The sequence below is a fragment of the Triticum dicoccoides genome, chromosome 7B, assembly GCF_002162155.2.
Source record: "Triticum dicoccoides isolate Atlit2015 ecotype Zavitan chromosome 7B, WEW_v2.0, whole genome shotgun sequence".
NCBI lineage: Eukaryota > Viridiplantae > Streptophyta > Magnoliopsida > Poales > Poaceae > Triticum > Triticum dicoccoides.
Window position 1 is genome coordinate 556361254 of NC_041393.1, and position 19908 is coordinate 556381161.

The 19908-nt window shown below is 50.4% G+C and overlaps 1 long non-coding RNA gene across 2 annotated transcripts; it reads right to left on the reverse strand.

The window, feature by feature from the left end:
• Positions 1–12522: 12522 nt before the first annotated feature.
• On the reverse strand, positions 12523–13392 carry LOC119342143. Of its 2 annotated transcripts, none has more exons than XR_005165401.1 (3): positions 13120–13392; positions 12824–12943; positions 12523–12730 (listed from the first exon to the last, which is right to left on the reverse strand). It is a non-coding gene; the product is annotated as an uncharacterized LOC119342143 (long non-coding RNA). The 2 variants fall into 2 exon arrangements; XR_005165402.1 differs by having other exon boundaries at positions 12824–12995.
• Between the last annotated feature and the right edge of the window lie 6516 nt (positions 13393–19908).

Genomic DNA, 19908 nt, shown 5'->3' on the forward strand with positions numbered 1-19908 from the left:
CGCGGCATTTATGGTAAGAGCTCAAGCAAACTATGTGATAGTTCGGCGAGGAAGTTTTTTTGAGAAAATTTTTGCCTGTAGGAATGTTAACGGGTCGCCCTGAAGACGAGATGCCCTCATCTGTAGGTGATTTGCTGCAAGAACTTTCGCAGTTTCACGAGCGTGCTCGGCAGGTGATGCACGGTGTTGCTTAGGCCTTGTGGCCATCAAGCCTCCTGCCGAATGGCATGGGGGAGCTTGTGGACCTGCTTCAAGGAGCCCGGCTGCGCTTCCGTCTGTGGAAGATATCAGCATGCCAGCAAGGAGCAAGAGAAGCCTGGGCAATGGTGAAGACGCGCTACACCAAGCTGGACCCGAACCACATGGCCGAAGTAGTACCGGCGGGGCCGGATGGGCAAGGAATTCCCTTGAGTCTGGTAGATGACCAGGTAGCATTAGCCCCTAAGTATTCTCAACAAGATTGTAGGCTAGATAGCCTGTTAGATCATATAGAGGAGGAGTATAGTTAGTCTTAGTGACTTTGTAATTTAATTGGCATAAACAGCCCCTAGCCGGATTGAAATCATTTGCCATGGCGGACCTTTTCGCTTCAGCTCCCGGACCCTATAGTCTGGGGTGTGTCCGAATACCCGCTTGGTTATACAAGAACCGGGGTATGCGTGGAGACCAGGCGTAGGGGTCATAAGTGCTTGAACAGACAAGTACCCAACTAGTTATGTTATATTGCATGGATAGCAAGAAACATCTTCCAGGGAGAATAGTTCTGTTAGGGGTTCCTTTCCCTGGGAATGCATGTGTCGATGCACATGTATGGACTGCGAACGACGGCCAGGATAAAAAGCTTCTGGGTTTTTTTTTGTAACCAACAAATACATCCTTTGTTCACCGATTGAATATTCTCTTAAGCAAACTAGCTTTCGGCTTCACCCAGTCTGAGGTACACATCCGGCTTAACCGGCAGTAACAATCGCAGAGGTGCTCCCCTTATGACCTAGCCGAATTAACGGGAACGTAGGGCATAAACACAAGAGCCAGACAACCCAGCTTGGCCACATCTTAAGTCATATCGATGCATAAAATGGTGAAGAAAGGCACATATGGAAAAGGAACGCATATGCGATGGCCAAAAACCATCTGAAGTAATTATGTCAAGCTTCCGAATAGGAAGCCTCCAGGCACAGCTTACACACATAGTACGGCCGGAATGATCCGGTAACCCACACTGTATTAAATACTTTGTGTGAAGAGAGAAGAAAAAAAAGGAGTCGAGAAAGGAGAGAAAAAGAGGTGGAGCATAATTAAACCGAGGGGTGAGGAGACGAACACTAAGTTCGGCGTTAGGCGTAGAATCTCCGGAGTCTGGCCGCGTTCCATGGGTTCGACTCGAGTCTGTTATCGGATGCATTACATAGACGATACGCTCCTCTGGTGAGAACTTTGTCAATGACGAAGGGACCTTCCCACTTGGGTTTGAGTTTGTCCTTCTTCTCCGGTAGGCGTAGAACGAACTCGCCAATATTGTAAGTTTTGGCCTGCACTTCTCTACTTTGATATCGTCGAGCCTGCTGCTGATAAAATGCGGATCGGGCTTTTGCGACATCGCGCTCCTCCTCGAGGGCATCCAAGTTATCCTGCCGATCTAACTCGGCTTCCTTCTCTTCGTACATGCGTACGCGTGGCGAATCATGTATTATGTCGCAGGGTAGTACTGATTCCACACCGTACACCATAAAAATGGTGTATATCCGGTGGTTCGATTCGGTGTGGTCTGCAGCCCCCAGAGTACGAAGTCTAGCTCCTCTACCTAGTGCGTATCCGATTCTGTTAAAGATCGCACTAGTCTGGGTTTTATGCCGCTCATGATGAGACCATTTGCCCGTTCGACCTGGCCGTTTGTTTGGGGGTGGTAGACGGAAGCGTAGTCGAGCTTAATGCCCATTTTGCCGCACCAAGTTTTCACTTCATCGGCTATGAAATTTGAGCCATTATTAGTGATGATGCTATGGGGGACACCGTACCGGTGTGCAACCTCGGATATGAAGTCTATTACTAGTCCGGATTCAGCCGTTTTAACTAGTTTGGTTTCGATCCATTTGGTGAATTTGTCCACCATGACCAGTAAGTATTTTTTCTGATGGCTTCCCCCTTTAAGAGGTCCGACCATATCCAGCCACTAGACCACAAAGGGCCAGGTTATGGGGATTGTTTGTAGAGTGGTAGGGGGCATATGACTCTGATTGGCGAAGAGCTGGCAGCCGACGCAATGTTGGACAAGGTCCTGTGCGTCTGCTCGGGCCGTCGGCCAATAGAAGCCTGTACGGAAGGCTTTGCTGGCTAGCGCTCGAGCTGCGGCATGGTGTCCGCCCAGTCCGGCGTGGATTTCAGCCAGGAGTTGCCGCCCTTCCTCTTCGGAGATGCACCTTTGGAGCACTCCGATCGCGCTTTTCTTGTAGAGTTCCCCTTCGTGGACTTTGTAAGCTTTAGAATGCCGGACTATGCAGCATGCTTCATTTTGGTCTTCGGGGAGCTCCTGCCTATTTAGGTAGGGCAAGAAAGGCTCAGTCCATGGGGCGATTACGGCCATGATTTCGTGGGCCGAAGATGTTATTTCGGTGGCAGAGCCTTCGATTGTGTCTGATGGTTCGGAGTCTGGGGGTGTATTCGGATCCGTGCTGGTATTGCCGAATTCCCCTTCCCATACTATGGATGGCTTAAACAGCCTTTCCAGGAATATATTGGGTGGGACAGGGTCATGTTTAGCACCGATGCGGGCGAGGACGTCCGCCGCTTGATTGTTTTCTCGAGCCACATGGTGGAATTCGAGCCCCTCGAACCGAGCTGACATTTTGAGGATGGCATTATGATTGGCCGCCATTTTTGGATCCTTGGCATCAAATTCTCCATTTATTTGTGACATTTACGAGGTTTGAATCCCCGCGCACTTCCAGGCGTTGGATGCCCATAGAGACTGCCATCCGAAGACCATGCAACAGAGCCTCGTATTCGGCTACATTGTTGGAGTCTGTGTATAATATTTGTAGGACGTACTGGACCGTGTCCCCGGTGGGAGATGTCAGGACTACCTCTGCTCCCAGTCCGGCCAGCATTTTGGAGCCGTCAAAGTGCATGATCTAGTTAGAGTACGCGTCGTACTCTTTAGGGAGTTTGGCTTCTGTCCATTCGGTGACAAAGTCAGCCAGTACTTGTGACTTGGTGGTTTGTATATTATGTCGAATGGGAGGAGCTCGATAGCCCATTTAGCAATCCGGCCCGTAGCATCGCGGTTATTAATTATGTCATTGAGTGGTACTTCGGAGGCCACGGTAATCGAACACTCTTGAAAGTAGTGCCTTAGCTTCCGAGATGCCATGAAGACCGCGTATGCTATTTTTAGATAGTGTGGGTATCGGGATTTGCATGGGGTGAGGACCGTCGATATGTAATAAACCGGCTTTTGAAGCGGCAATTTGTATCCGTTCACCTCTCGTTCAACAATGAGCACTGCTGAGGGAGTCCTAGACTAGGGGGTGTCCGGATAGCCGAACTATCATCATTGGCCGGACTCCAAGACTATGAAGATACAAGATTGAAGACTTCGTCCCGTGTCCGGATGGGACTTTCCTTGGCGTGGAAGGCAAGCTTGGCAATACGGATATGTAGATCTCCTACCATTGTAACCGACTCTATGTAACCCTAGCCCTCTCCGGTGTCTATATAAACCGGAGGGTTTTAGTTCGTAGGACGAACAACAATCATACCATAGGCTAGCTTCTAGGGTTTAGCCTCCTTGATCTCGTGGTATATCCACTCTTGTACTACCCATATCATCAATATCAATAAAGCAGGAGTAGGGTTTTACCTCCATTGAGAGGGCCCGAACCTGGGTAAAAACATCGTGTCCCTTGTCTCTTGTTACCATCCGCCTAGACGCACAGTTCGTGACCCCCTACCCAAGATCCGCTGGTTTTGACACTGACATTGGTGCTTTGATTGAGAGTTCCTCTGTGTCGTCACCTGTAGGCCCGATGGATCCTTCCATCATCAACAATAACACGGTCCAGGGTGAGACTTTTCTCCCCGGACAGATCTTCGTATTCGGCGGCTTTGCAATGCGGGCCAATTCGCTTGGCCATCTGGAGCAGATCGAAAGTTACGCCCCTGGCCATCAGGTCAGATTTGGAAGTTTGAACTTCACGGCCGACATCCGCAGAGACTTGATCTTCGACGGATTCGAGCCACAGCCGAGCGTGCCGCACTGTCTCGATTGGCATGATTTAGCTCTGCTGCCGGACAGTGCCCTGGAGGCCACACAAGAGTCCGCTCTGACCCTTGATACGGAGCCGACTGCGCAGATCGAGGATGGGTGGCTAGACACCGCCTTGGGGGCTGCTACCTCTACGGCGATGGAGCTGAATACCGACCCGGTCCCTTGTGAAGCTCGTGACTCCGAGGTGCCGGACTCCTCGCCGGACTACGAACCTCCCGCGCCCCTACTAATCGAATCCGATTGGGCGCCAATCATGGAGTTCACTGCTGCGGACATCTTTCAGCACTCGCCTTTTGGCGACATCCTGAATTCGCTAAAGTATCTCTCGTTATCAGGAGAGCCCTGGCTGGACTACGGTCAGGACAGTTGGGATGTGAACGACGAAGAAATTCAAAACCCACCCACCACCCACTTTGTAGCCACTGTCGATGATCTAACCGACATGCTAGACTTCGACTCCGAAGACATCGACGGTATGGACGACGATGCCGGAGACGACCAAGAACCAGCGCCTACGGGGCACTGGAAAGCCACCTCGTCATACGACATATACATGGTGGACATCCCAAAGGATGGGAATGGCGATGGGACAGCGGAGGAAGACCCCTCCAAGAAACAGCTCAAGCGCCAACATCAGCGGCGCCGCTCTAAATCCTGCCACAGCAAGAATGGAGATTCCGGCACGAGACAATAACACCCCTGACAGTGCTGAAGACAACCCCCTCTAGCAAGATTCAACACAGGAGGATGAAGAAGCCAGCCCTCACGAGAGAGTGGCAGACAGAGAGGTAGAGGACGATAATTACATGCCTCCCTCCGAAGACAAGGCAAGCCTCGACGACGACGAATTCGTCGTGCCTGAGGATCCCGTCGAGCCAGAGCATTTTAAAGGCAGGCTTATGGCCCCGGCAAGAAGCCTCAAGAAAAAGCAGCAATAGCTTAGAGCTGATCAAGATTTGCTGGCCGACAGATGGACCGAAGTCCTTGCGGCCGAAGAGTACGAACTTGAACGCCCCTCCAAAAGCTACCCTAAACGCAAGCTGCTGCCCCGATTAGAGGAGGAAGCATATAAACCCACATCACCAGCGCACAATACGGCCGATCGGCCACCTCGCGGCCACGACAGAGAGGCCACCATGCCCTCCACTAAATCCATACCCCGGCATCGCTCGAAAAGTACAAAGCCACGGGGGAATGCGCCGGACTTGTGAGACATATTGGAGGATAAGGCAAGACAATCAAGATCGATCTGCGCGACGATGATCGTCGCGCGGGATACAACAACTCTGGCAGGGCCGAACACATTAGACAAAGCTCGCTTGAGCTACGTCGTGATATAGCCCAATATAGAGGCGCCACACACCCACTATGCTTCATAGATAAAGTAATGGATCATCAAATCCCCGAAGGGTTCAAACCCGTAAACATAGAATCCTACGATGGCACAACAGACCCCGCGGTTTGGATCGAAGACTATCTCCTTCATATCCACATGACCTGCGGTGATGATCTTCACGCCATCAAATACCTCCCACTCAAGCTTAAAGGACCAGCTCGGCATTGGCTTAACACCTTGCCAACAGAATCAATTGGGTGTTGGGAGGACCTGGAAGCCGCATTCCTTGATAACTTCCAGGGCACATATGTGCGACCACCAGACGCCGATGACCTAAGCCACATAATTCAGCAGCCAGACGAATCGGCCAGACAATTCTGGACACGGTTCTTAACAAAGAAAAATCAAATCGTCGACTGTCCGGATGCAGAGGCCTCGCAGCCTTCAAGCATAACATCCACGACGAGTGGCTTGCCCGGCACCTAGGACAGGAAAAGCCGAAATCCATGGCAGCCCTCACATCACTCATGACCCGCTTCTGCGTGGGAGAGGACAGCTAGCTAACACGCAGTAACAACCTCAGCAAAAACTCTGGCAGTCCGGATACCAAGGACCGCAATGACAGGTCGCGTCGCAACAAGAACAAACGCCGCGTTAACGGCGACAATACTGCGGATACGGTAGTCAACGCCGGATTCAAAGGCTCCAAACCCGGTCAGCGGAAAAGGCCATTCAAAAGAACTACTCCGGGTCCGTCCAATTTGGATCGAATACTCGACCGCTCGTGCCAGATACACTGCACCCCCGAAAAGCCAGCTAATCACACCAATAGGGATTGTTGGGTATTCAAGCAGGCAGGCAAGTTAATTGCCGAAAACAATGACAAGGGGCTGCATAGCGATGATGAGGAAGAGACCCGGACGCTGAACAATAGAGGACAGAAGGGTTTCCCCCACAAGTGCGGACGGTGAACATGATATACGCAACCCACATACCCAAAAGGGCGGAAGCGTGCACTGAGGGACGTATACATGATGGAGCCAGTCGCCCCAAAGTTCAATCCATGGTCCTCCTGCCCGATCACTTTTGATCGAAGGGACCACCCCACCAGCATCCGCCATGGCGGGTTTGCTGCATTGGTTCTAGACCCAATCGTCGACAGATTTCACCTCACTAGAGTCCTAATGGACGGCGACAGCAGCCTAAACCTGCTTTACCAGGATACAGTGCGCAAAATGGGCATAGACCCCTCAAGGATTAAACCCACAAAGACGACCTTCAAAGGCGTCATACCAGGTGTAGAGGCCAATTGTACAGGCTCAGTGACACTGGAAGTGGTCTTCGGATCCCCAGATAATTTCCGAAGCGAGGAGTTAATCTTCGACATAGTTCTGTTCTGAAGTGGCTATCATGCGCTGCTTGGACGAACCGCATTTGCAAAATTCAATGCGGTACCACACTACGCATACCTCAAGCTCAAGATGCCAGGCCCTCGAGGAGTCATCACGGTCAACGGAAACACTGAACGCTCTCTCCGAATGGAGGAACATACGGCGGCCCTTGCGGCAGAAGTGCAGAGTAGCCTCTTAAGGCAATTCTCGAGTCCGGCCGTTAAGAGACCGGACACTGCCAAGCGCGCCCGGGGTAACCTACAACAAGACCACCTGGCACGTTCCGAGCACGCGTAGCAATGCGGCCCCAACCCCAGCCCTTGCAAAACTGCAAAACCAGTACTCCGCGTACATAACTACGCTCCGGAGATACCATGGGCATAGGGGGAGGGGCACGACCACGGCAGGCCCAGAGTGCGGCTCGAACCACACCAGGGGCTCCCAAGTGTGTCATCCTTTTTCTTTCATTTTTTCTTTTTTTATCCTCAGGACTCCATTTACCAGAGGCCCTGTCCGGCAGCAGGCCTGCCGAACTCACGATGCAACAGCCAGGGAAGGAGAAAAGCTACGACGAGTATCCAGGTGGTCTCCATTATGAGCATTATACCTATTTTATACACCATTCCGCAGCCTACCCCTGGAGGGGGACATGCTAAATAGTTCCACCCCTTGCTTATCGCACTATTTGTATCGTTCAGCATTCAAGGCAGTATTTTGTGAATAAACAATGCATCGCTTTTTGCCTATAATTGCATTCCTTTCTTATACATATGTTCATTTATGACATGTTGCATCCGTACACTGTGGTACGGCTAAATACACCAGGGGCTTAAGTTCCCCACACCATGGTGTGATAAGTCCGAACACTTTCACAAGTGCGGCACCCCGAACTTATAGCATTATATGCATCGGCTCTGAATCATGTCTTGGGTCAATAGTTGGGTTTGCCCGGCTCCCATGTTTTGGTACCTTACGTTCCGTTATATCGGCTAAGGTAGCACTGGGAGAACCACTGCGATTGTGCCCTAGTTGAGCTGGGCGAGCACCTCAGTGGAGAAAGCTAAAATTGACCGTCATGATAAGGTGAGAGCCTGTCGCTGTTCGAGAGGTTCTTTCGAGTCCCTAAAGACTTATGCCGCTTAGAGCGAGGAACCGGCTTTGTCCGGCCCAAGCGTGGATAGCGCCCCGAATTCGGCCTCCCGAACACTAGGGGCTTCGCCGAAATTTAAAATTATAGAATTCTATGGCTAAGTGAGAGTGTTCAAGCACTATAAGTCCGGTTGCCTTGTTTGTTGTGTTGAGCACCTCCCTAGATGGACCCAAAAATGGGAACAAGAGTGCTCAAGTTTATCTCGAACACCCCAGCACTCGTGGCATCTGGGATGAAGCCGACGACTTGCCATCTCTCAGATTTGATAAACGGCCGCACAGAAGGTAATATTTTAAATTAACAAACGTTGCTTAGCGCATACGAACAAAGTTTTCGGCGCACAGGATAACAAAATGCGAGTCTACTCAAATATTACATCTTTGGAGCACTCACCCGCAATAATGCGGGCACCCTTCAGGACACCCTTATAATACATCTCGGGTGTGCGATACTCCTTGCCCGGCGGCGGCGCGTCCGTCACAAGCTTCTCAGCATCCATCCTGCCCCAGTGCACTTTAGCACGGGCAAGGGCCCGACGGGCACGTTCAATGCAGGCGGAGTGCTTGATGACTTCAACCCAGGGACACACATCCACCAGCCGCCGCACCAGGCCGAAGTAGCTCCCAGGCATGGCCTCTTTGGGCCATAACTGAACTATAAGGCCCTTCATGGCCTATACGGCCACCTTGTGGAGTTCGACCAGCTGCTTGAGCTGGTCGCTAAGGGGCACCGGATGTCCGGCCTCAGCGTACTGAGACCAGAACACCTTCTCCATCGAGCTCCCCTCCTCGGCTCTATAGAAAGCGGCAGCATCAGACACGCTGCGGCGCAGATCTGTGAACGCTCCTGGAGAGCTCCGAATTCGGGTAAGTAACAGGTAATTCACTTTTACATGCTTGCTTTGCATAAAGAATGCCTTACCCGCCGCTATTTTCTTCACTGCCTCGATTTCCTAGAGGGCCTTGTGGGCTTCGGCCTTAGCGGCTTTAGCACTCTCAAGAACCGACGCAAGCTCGGACTCTCGAGTCTTCGAGTCACGCTCCAAACTCTCGTGATTTTCCATGAGAGCCTGGAGCTCCTGCTGTAGCTCTGCCACCCGCGCCTCCTGCTTCTCTCGATGGGCTCGTTCCGTGGCCGCATTGCGTTCGGCCGCGGACACCGCCTCCTTCAGGGTTGCCACCTCGTTCGTAGCCCCTGGAGTACCCATGTTATCCTTGTTATTCCTCTCGCAACCAAATCCTTTTCTGTAAGGTACAACTTTCATAAGGTGTTACTCACCTTCCTTGTCCTCGAGCTGCTTCTTGACACGGCTGAGCTCATTCTCGAACCGCTCGAGGCCCTGCTTCAAGGCATTGACCTCCGCAGTCAGTGCGGCAGAGGTCAGCAGCGAAGCCTGCATTCCCATATTGACACATTTTTGTTAACACTCCTGTGTATATCTGTTTAGATCCTCAGTCCGGCTTTTCTTTCCGAACACCGAACCGAGCATCAGGGGCTACTGTCTATGCGATATTATATTACATATCTTAAAATTCTTACCTCAAAGCCTGTTAGAAGGCTGCTGCAGGCTTCGGTCAGCCCGCTTTTGGCGAGCTGAACCTTCTGAATCACCGCACTCATGACAGTGTGGTGTTCCTCTTTGATGGAAGCGCCATTGAGCGCCTCCAGCAAGTTATCCGGCACCTCCGGTTGGACGGAGGCCGCCGGTGTCACAGTCTTGCCCTTCTTACGAAGGGGCCGCCCGCCGGACTCTGGAACCACTGCAGGTTCCGGTGCGGAGTCCGGTCCAAAGTCCGGGAGGTTTCCCCGCGGCACCTCCGGGGCCTCCTCCTCCTGGTGGGTCCCTTCCCGGGATCCCACCTCGGCGTCATCAGCATCGCGGGGGGTGGAGGCGGTCGGAAGAGAATCCACATCCGACGTGCCCAAGGACCCACTCGACGAAGCGGGGAGATCGTCCTTGGGCGGACTACAGGGTTGTATGCGGCATTAGAAAGACCACATGCGACAAAAAGAAAAATTATAAATCATTTAGGAGTCCGGATACTTACGATCTCGCCAGGGGCTTGGCCCTTGAGGGACACTCCTTGTCGCCGTCGCCGGCTTTGGCAGAACAGTCCGGGGGAAGGGTCCTTCCCTTCTTGGACCCTTCGGCCTCCCTCGTTGGGGAGTCCTTCCTCTTCTTCTCTCCCCTTGCTGGGGGAGAGGCCTCTTTCTTCTCCTCCTCGTCCTCGTGGGAGGAGTCCGCCTCGGAGTCATCGGATGATGAATCCGATAACACCTGATGCCGGGAACTCCTCCGGGTTCCCGTGGCCTTCTTCTTGGCCTTATTCTCCGGCACCACGTAAGGCGCCGGGACCAGCAGCTCTGTCAAACGGGCATCCGCTAGGTCTTCTGGAAGGGGGGCCGGACAGTTAACTTGTCCGGACGTCTCCTGCCAGGCCTGTTAAAGGTATTGGGAGTTCAGATCCCACATAGAGTCAACCTATGAAAGGCAAATGTCCCATAAAGGATAACATGGCTTACCTCGCCAGCCGGATGCTATGAGCTGAATCCGCGATCTTCAGTAGCGGATGCGGGGGCCTCGACGCCCTTGAACAGCACCTTCTAGGCCTCTCCGTACGTAGTGTCGAAGAGCCCGCTCAAGGTCTGGTGCTTTGCCGGATCAAACTCCCATAAATTGAAGTCCCGCTGTTGGCAGGGGAGAATCCGGCGGATGAGCATGACCTGGATTATGTTGACAAGCTTGAGCTTCTTGTTCACCAGGGTTTGGAGACAGGATTGGAGTCCGGTCAGCTCTTCCGAACTGCCCCACGGCAGGCCCTTCTCTTTCCCGGAAGAGAGTTGCATGGGGATGCTAGATCTGAATTCGGGGACCGCTGCCCATTCAGGGTCACGCGGCTCGGTGATATAGAACCACCCCAATTGCCACCCTTTGATGGTTTCCACAAAGGCGCCCTCGAGCCAAATGACGTTGGGCATCTTGCCCACCATGGCGCCTCCGCACTCCGCTTGGCTGCCCTTCACAACCTTCGGCTTGACATTGAAGGTCCTTAGCCACAAGCCGAAGTGGGGCTGGATACAGAGGGAGGCCTCGCACATGACGATAAACGCCGAGATGTTGAGGATGAAATTCGGGGCCAGATCATGGAAATCCAGGCCATAGTAGAACATGATACCCCGGACAAAGGGGTGGAGTGGGAAGGCCAGTCCGCGGAGGAAATGGGGAAGGAATACCACCCTCTCATGGGGCCTGGGGGTGGGAATGAGCTGTCCCTTGTCGGGGAGCCGGTGTGCGAAGTCGCTGGACAAATATCCGGCGCTGCGCAGCTTCTTGATGTGCCCTTCCGTAACGGAGGAGGCCATCCACTTGCCTCCCACTCCGGACATTGTTGGAGAAGGTCGAGGTGAGATGTGCGGACTTGGGCACTGGCGCTCAAGTGCGCGGAGATGGATAAGCAAAGGAGGAAGAAGGCATAGGTTAAAACGTGGATCCTTATCCCCTTATATATGGGTGGACGAAACTATGCGTCCCCACCAGCCTGGTAAAACTCGCTTATCTCCCAAGCGCCGCAATCAATGGCGCGGTTGGGTTACCCACGTTTGTATTGATGGGAATCCCGGAATAAGGGGAACACGATCTCTGCTTCGACAAGACATGCCAAGGAAACCGCTTCGCTAAATACGCTGAGGTGGTATGACAAAAACGATTCGAGTAAAGGCTTGGCCGTGGGTGACGTCACGCCACGAAATACGTCAGTAGATTGAACTTGTGTATATATTATTCTCTCTACGGAAATATGTGAAATTTATTTTGCAGAGCCGGACACTATCCTGGTATTCACAATCTTCTATGAAACTATTCGGAAGAGGAACCCGCCTTGCAATCACTACTAGAAAACCGGCTTTTGACGACGGTATATGTGGTTGCTAAAACTTGGATTGTTGTTGTTAATGGTCATTAACGACCACAATTTGCTGGTCGTAATAGGCTCCCTCGTTAAAAGTATAACGACCACATCTTGTGGTCGTTAGTAATGTAACGACGGGGTAGTGTGTTGTCATCAATCCTGTGGCAATAACGACCACACACAGTATTAACGACCACATTTTTCATCGCTAATAATATTCCTATGGTTACCAAAGTATCCGTAACAACCTCTTTATAGTATCAACAGCCACTCTCTTCACTATTATGATATCCTTCGAATAACTTATATTCAGTAATAACTTTTCGTTCAGGGATCACTTTATGAATCTTTCGACATTTGAATAGTAACATCAACATTAACATAGAAACATAAGAATATGAATTGAAAGATAACCACTTTCTTAATAGAAATCAGGTAAATTAAAAAAATTCTGACATGCAATTCTGGAATTAAAATATACAATATCTGAGTCAAAAGCATTGCTTATATGACCAATGTACTTTCTCATGTCTAACTGGAAAACGAGAAACTAGAAAAGATAATATTTAATAATCTTCAATCGAGGGACACCATCGTGTTGCTTGAATGGATATCATTCTTCATTGGCGGTTACAATTCCTTCGAATGCTTCTAAATATTTACGATGGACCATCAGTCCTACAAAACGTTGAGTACTTTATGAAAGTCAATCCATGTAAATAAATCGACAGAACGCATGGCATATAAAATATATGTATAAGAACTACTTACTTGTTCATGCTGGCTTTCATGAGAACTATCACTTAGAGATGTACCAAACATAAGCCACTTAATTTCTGACACTTCTTGTACCACGCCATTGGACTTTTCTTCAAGTACAAGTTTCACTTGCTAGGGAAAAAATGACATTTTTACATAGCATCAAATTCACCCATATCATTTCCTATGTCACTGTCATTGTTAGCATCAACTTCATCTTTCATAGCTACAATATATTATGAGTAACTTGAAAACAATTAAATGTAGAAACAAATTCTCCATACAGTACAAACTAGTTAGAAACTCACTTTCGGAATCATCTGCATCCCAATTTGCACTGAACAAGAGTATTTGTCGGCGCATCATTTGTATCTAGGAAAGCAAGCAACCACGTTATATCTTGAATGATATTTTTAGGTTTGTGTAGTACCTTTTGTAGCTAACTCATATTTTTTTTCATAATTGCTCTTCTCGCATATGAGCCTCATTGTGATAACCTATAGTGTTAGTTTGAAGTGTGTGGAGAGTCTGTGCGAAGTAAAATTAAATTAAATAAGTGAATGTTTGATGTACTGAACGCTAAGAAAAGGTAAGTACTAGACTTCTTGTGTCACTGTTTATGAATAAGGTAACAGCTGAAATAGGAAGCATATGGATAACTACAGATTAAGGCTTACATAAACTAGTGGCATCATGTTGTTCTCGTAGTAGAGATTAGGATTTGCATAAGTACAGAACGAAACTTTGAAGCAAGTCATCTTTGGTTGTACATTATCAGAATGTCCGTGTGGTACATTATAAGCATGACGTGATGGATTTTGCACAACTGTGTGACATCCCTTAAAAAGATTGTCCTTATCTGTTCGAAAACTTGACTAGCCAGAATGAAAGCTCATCTGTTCAAAATAAACACTGCAGGTTAAGACTAACAATTTCATGCTTGTTGTCTTTCTTCATCCATGCTCTTTGTTAACTACGTCAATCCATTTGCAACGGAATAATGTCACACGTCTTAGTGCCTTACACCTAAATTTTGCAGCTCATCTATCTCTCTCAATATGTTATAATATCGTACTACTGTATTATCATGATCTCCTTCTTAAAGTATAGCCACCCCACTGTTCTGCGTACAGGAAGGACCCACAACAACAACAAACAGCGGAAGGAGGAAACCAACCAATGTAGCGTTGGCCAATGGCGATATGCAGGCGGTAGCTCGGGCACACTGGGGCCAGGCAACCGGCCTTGTGCAGGCAGCAGTGCAGACGTGACGAGGTCGAGGCGACCGGCGACTTGCAGGCAGCAGCGCGGACGCGTAGGGGTGGAGGCGACCGGCAAGGTGCAGGCTGCAGCGCGGACGCCATGTGTCGAGGCGACCGGCGTCTTGCAGGCAGCAGCGTGGATGGGTCGACGCGACCGGTGAGGTGCAGGCGGCAGTGCGGACGCGACGGGGTCGAGGTGGCCGCCTACTTGCAGGCAGCAGCTCGAACGCTCCATGGTCAAGGCGACCGGCGAGGTGTAGGCTTCAGCGCGGATAGCCATAGGAGAAGAGAAGGGAGATGCGATCTGGAGGTAAGAAGGAAGGAGAGAAGAAAGCTGCGTAGGGAGATGAACGGGATCCTATAATAATGGATTAAAAAACTGGCTGTTACGGAGGGTTATCCAATGGAAGTCCGATTTACTTTTTAATCGAGCACCAAATATTTGTGAAAAAGGTTGGATATGCGTGTGCTACTGGGTAGCTATTAGCTAGAGGCTGATTTTACCTGCGGGCACTCAACTTATACTAATGTTTAACGACCAAGCGTTTACGGGACATCGTCATTAATGCTAGTTTTCCTAATAGTGAATGCCGAAAACAATATGCGCGCCGGACTCGTCGTCATTGAAGCCTGGTTCAGGGGCTACCACTACTAGGAAAAGGCCTACTAATGGCGCACCTAATTTGGCCATTAATGGCGCATTAGTGGTGCGCCATTAGTGCCACGCCATTAGTATATTTTACTAATGGCGCACCTCGGATGCGCCATTAGTATATACGGCAGTGCGCCATTAGTATGCCTCCCAGGGGGCCATGTATACCCAGGTGCTTTGGCATACTAATGGCGCACAACAGCAGGATGCGCCATTAGTAACTTCGGCATACTAATGGCGCACTGTTTAATGATGCGCCATTAGTATACTTTGGCATACTAATGGCGCACTGTGATGTGATGCGCCATTAGTATGAATATTAGGTTTTTTGTATTTTTTTTATTTTCTGTTTTTTGCACAGGTTACAAAATGTATAATTGGACAAAATATAGACAGCACACATCAACAACAGATTCATCGAATACAATAGAAGATTAGTCTTTGAATACAATTCATCATATTAGTCTCCGAATACATTTCATCATATTAGTCTCCGAATTGAAAAGACCGAACAAAGATAGAACATTATATTACAAGTCTCAAGACCGCGAGTAGCGAGTTTGTCTTCACATTACAAGTCGATATCGATCATCTAAACTACCATCACATAGAAGAGAGCTGCGGTCATCACGATGAGCATCATCACGATGAAACTCGTCTTCATCCGGTTCCTCCAACGCTCCCTCCCCTCTCCCGCTAGATAGCGGGCGTATCTAGATTCGGCCTCGGCCCTAGTGGTGTACCCTTTTGTAACTGTTACCGCTGAATCAGTGAACCTGTCTCCGACACTCCTCCCAGTCGTTGTAGACTCCGGGAACCTTACCCTTGTACACGACATACGACGGCATCGCTATGTACTAGCCAAACGAAACGTTAGTACCAATTCACAGACAATACATAAGCAATATATAAGTATGCAACAGAACGATCGGAAGAGAAAATCAAGACATTAATAGCATCGATTACATCTAAGTTGAACGACTCTTGAAACCAAAGAGACATACTACAAGTTCATTAAAGTTTAATTACAACATGAGCCAATCGATGTTTCAGAACTAGACACAGCATCACTGCTTTCGACTCGACTCAAGGGACCGGAGCGTGGATGAAGCCGCCGTCTATCGTGGGAGTCATGAAATAACGGTCGTTGTCAGCCTGCATTTGTAGCATTGTGTCGATGTCACTGTTGGACGGTTGATTGCTGAGGTAGAACTGCCCTGAGGTACGAAGGACATCTTGATGGATGATTTCCGCAAACTCCGTCTGGATGCGAAAGAATTCTTGTCGGAGGTCCGCGTCCTGGATTGCCGACACGCTCTTTGCCCAATCTTTGAGTTTACTCGGTAGCAAAAGTTGATGATGGTCCCGTACGATCGCCCGCATGTGATGGATGGCATAGTAGGCACCCTTCTGACCGCCAGGCGGCTGCTTGATGCAGCAGAACGTCGTACTGTGGGAGAACACGTGCTTGCCGTACTTACGAATAGGCTTGGTGAAGGTGCCTCCAGATTTGGCGTAGCCGGGGAGAACATCATCAAGAACCTTCTTGACATTTGTGTAGTCTACGTTCGACTGACGGTCCGGGTCGAAATACGTGGCCATGGAATATTTGGGGCTTAGGAGGATGAGCGTGCAATGTGTGTCACTGCAGAAAACACGGAATGTTAAAAGAAAAACGATCGAAATCTAAGAATTCATATGTTACGGGCCGGTTGAGGGGAGGACTTACTCGGGAAAGTAAGGCACGAGGAAGTTATCCTTATCTTCGTTTGCCAGAATGACGCCTTCGAGGTAAGAACTCGCGACTTGCCGGTCCCCAGCGCTGCCCAAGATCTTGGCACGCATGTAGAAGGGGTCGACTATCACGATGTCCGGGGTCTTGTCGCGAATGATCCGCATCTCCATACTCAGCGAAAATAGTCGAAAGAAGGTGTAGTGCAGCGGATGAAGGTTTAACATAGCGTGGATGTCATCAAACCGCATGACGATCGTACGCCCGATGGAGTTATCCACAAAGCCCTTGCCCTCTGGCACCTTGGCCGCGAAAACCGGGTATGCCACATCCTTCTCTCTGAGACGTCGCTTCTCCAAAGAAAGAACACTGTCATGCAGACTCCGCATAGCACCGGTTGCAGCATTGAGCATATTTGGCGGTAGCATCGCCCTACCCACCACATGCACCCTCCTCGAGATATCCTTAGGTGAAGGTGGCCCGTCCTAAGCACGGATCATACTCGGTGCCGGCTGGCTCGCACCCTTCTTAGTCTTTCTTTTGCGTGCCTTCTTCTTCTCCTATAATGGGACCGAGTTCTGCTCATAGACCGCCTTCTTGAGTGTGTTGGGCCTGATAATATTTCACACCTCGCCTATCTGAGGCTCGGTGAAGTCGACAGCTGGAGGCGTCTCCTGAGAGCTGAACGCCAGGCGACGCCTGTTGCAACTTGGCTTCTCCGCGGTACCAGCTAGATCGCGCATGTCTTTTGTTGGGTTGGGTTCTTGAGAAGGAGGCCCCATGAAGTCGCCATCGTACCCATGATCGGCAAAGTACTGATCGATGTTGCCAAATGTATCGTCGTCGTCGTCGTTCTAATCCTGTGCCATATGCATGTTTGGATCCAGTGGCATAGGAATGTCCGGCACCGTTGCGGCGGTCTTGCCATGGGGCCGACTTGGCGCCGGCACGACTGGTGGTGTTGTCTTTGGGGTGGTGTCCCCCGCCCCCAAACGAATCTGGCTCTTCGGCCAAAGCAGGGGCCAGCTCAGGCAGGCGCTGAGGGTCATCACGTCATCATCGTCGGCCCTGACGGGTCGAATCGGAGGTAACAACTCGTCGCAGCCTGGCAGCACCCGAACCAGTTGAACCCTAAACAAGTTGGGTGGCATCTGGGTACCGTGGAACAAGGGGTTGCCCGGTTGAACGATTTTGCCCTTGGCGACATCGACCAACTCGTTGTTCACGAAGTGAAGGAGAGTGCACGGAACGTCGGCGACGCCCTGCGAAAACATGTAGGGCGTCAGGGATGCCTAGTCAAAGGCAAGGAGATGAAGTCCTCGGCCGAAAGAGGCTTAATTAGTTACCGTGATGATGGCGTCGAGCTCGGCTAATGTCGAGGCACCGCCAACGGCGGGCGTGCAGTTGACGGAGGGGCCACTTGCTGCAGAGGTGCCGGCCAGCGTACACCTGGGTGCATTAAGCTCCCGTGCCGGCGTCGGAGACACCAATGCCGCCTCCGCCGGAGGCACCAATGGCCCCGCCATCGCATTCTGCGAGTTGCTGGCCGTGAATCTAGGAATTGGGGGCGGCTCCTGTTGGCCGCCCGCAATCCACGCACTCAACCCCGAGATCAAGGTAGGCATAATGGCGGTGATCGTCGCTCCGAGTCGTTGTTCCACTTGCTCTTGGACAATCTCCGGAATCCGTGCCACCTGTGCCTTGAGTTCTTGAAGCTCGCGCGTCTGGCTTTCCGAGCTGGTCTTTTTCTCCTTCCGCCCACCATTGTTATAGTATGACCCCCATTTTGTCGACAAGCCTTTGCCGGCCACACGACCAGCTGACATCGTCTTACTGAGCTTATCCTTGTTCTTCATTACATTCAACGCCCTATTTAGAGTGGTGTCCCAAGGGTTGCTCTTAGTCGACCCCGCGCTACTACTTTGAGTTGCCTGCGGAAGGAATGTGAACCATTTAGAAATTTGGCTTCATTAATTAGAATGCAACCATATGGAGCTAATTACGCAGGGGTGTATTCCTTACCAGAACAAGCTCAAGCTTCCTGGTCTTCGGATCCGTGGTAAGCTCCTTTGTTTTTGGGTCCTTCTTGTACCGGGCCCTGACAAAGTTCCTGGTCTGCTTGTCACCGTATTTATCAAAGAGGGGCGGTAGGCCTTGCTCAGCACGGTCCGCCTCCTCCTTGTCCCATATAGGCTCCGCCACTCTGTAACCGCCGGGACTGAGTGTGTGTTCCCCTATGTTCAGCTCCCGCATTTCTTTCCCCCACTGACTTGATTGGGAGTTTGCGGTGCTCGAGCAATTGATCTTGAAGTCGTTGTAGTCATCTTCGGTGATCGAAGGATTTTTCTCCTTGATCTTCTCATAACTCTCACCTTTCTCGATCATTCTCTTCACATTGCTTTTCCAAGTAGACAGGGCCTTGCTCATCTTCGTGAGGGCAGCATTGTTCACTTTATTCCCTTTGAGGCCTGTGTTTGCAAATTCAGCGGGGAACTTGTATTGTTCGTGCAGCTTCGTGAAGAGGAGGTTGTGCAAATTCCCTCGGTCAGGGTGCCTCAGGTTCTCGGTGTTGATCGAGACGGTTCTCCGGAGAATGCACCCGAGCTGAAGCGAGTACCCCTTGACTATTCGTTCGGGCGCCGTTGGATTCCTGTTGGAGTCCACTTCAGTAACTTCCTCCTTGAGGGTGAGGAGCACGATCGGGCGCCGGTCCTTCCGTTGCCTCTTCGGTTGGCTGCCATCTGTGCGTGCGCCGCCATCATCAGTGGTGGCATCCTCGGCGGCACCATCAGTGGTGGCATCAGTTGGGTCATCCTCGGCGGTACCATCAGTGGTCTCAGGATCGGTGGGGAAGGCGGCGTCCTCATACAAGTGAGGTTGTTCCTCCATCTCCTGGGACAGCTCCCAGAATGCCTTGCCGCCCGAACCCCCGGCCTCATCGTTGTTGGCCATGTTTCTCTCTAAATAGGAACAAAGTTTGGTCAAAAAGTTGGTTATTGTCAAGGAACAAGATCATGGTCTCATCATTTAGGGTTTGTCGACACCGAGGCATCCTAAAAGCTAAGCTTTTATCATTGAGGGTTTTTCGACGCCGAGGCACCCTAAAAGCCTAAGCTTTCATCATTAGTCACAAGTACCCCATATGTCCTATTTTTAGCAAAGTCATGCTAAAATTCACGGAAAATTTCAGCATGACCTTTGCTGAAAATAGGACATATGGAGTACCCGAATTTGCTGGAACGGAAGTTAATCGACATTCCAGCAAACTCAAGGGCCTCTCGGGTGGACAAGGCAAAAAAGGCTTCCATCACAACATGGAAAATACATTGGCATGTGAAGAGGTGAAACAATATATGCATCTCCAAGCAGTATCATTCAACATTTTGGACAAACCACTACAAGCAATACTGGATCAGAATAACTTTGCTGTGTATTAGAGTTCTGCTTGCTT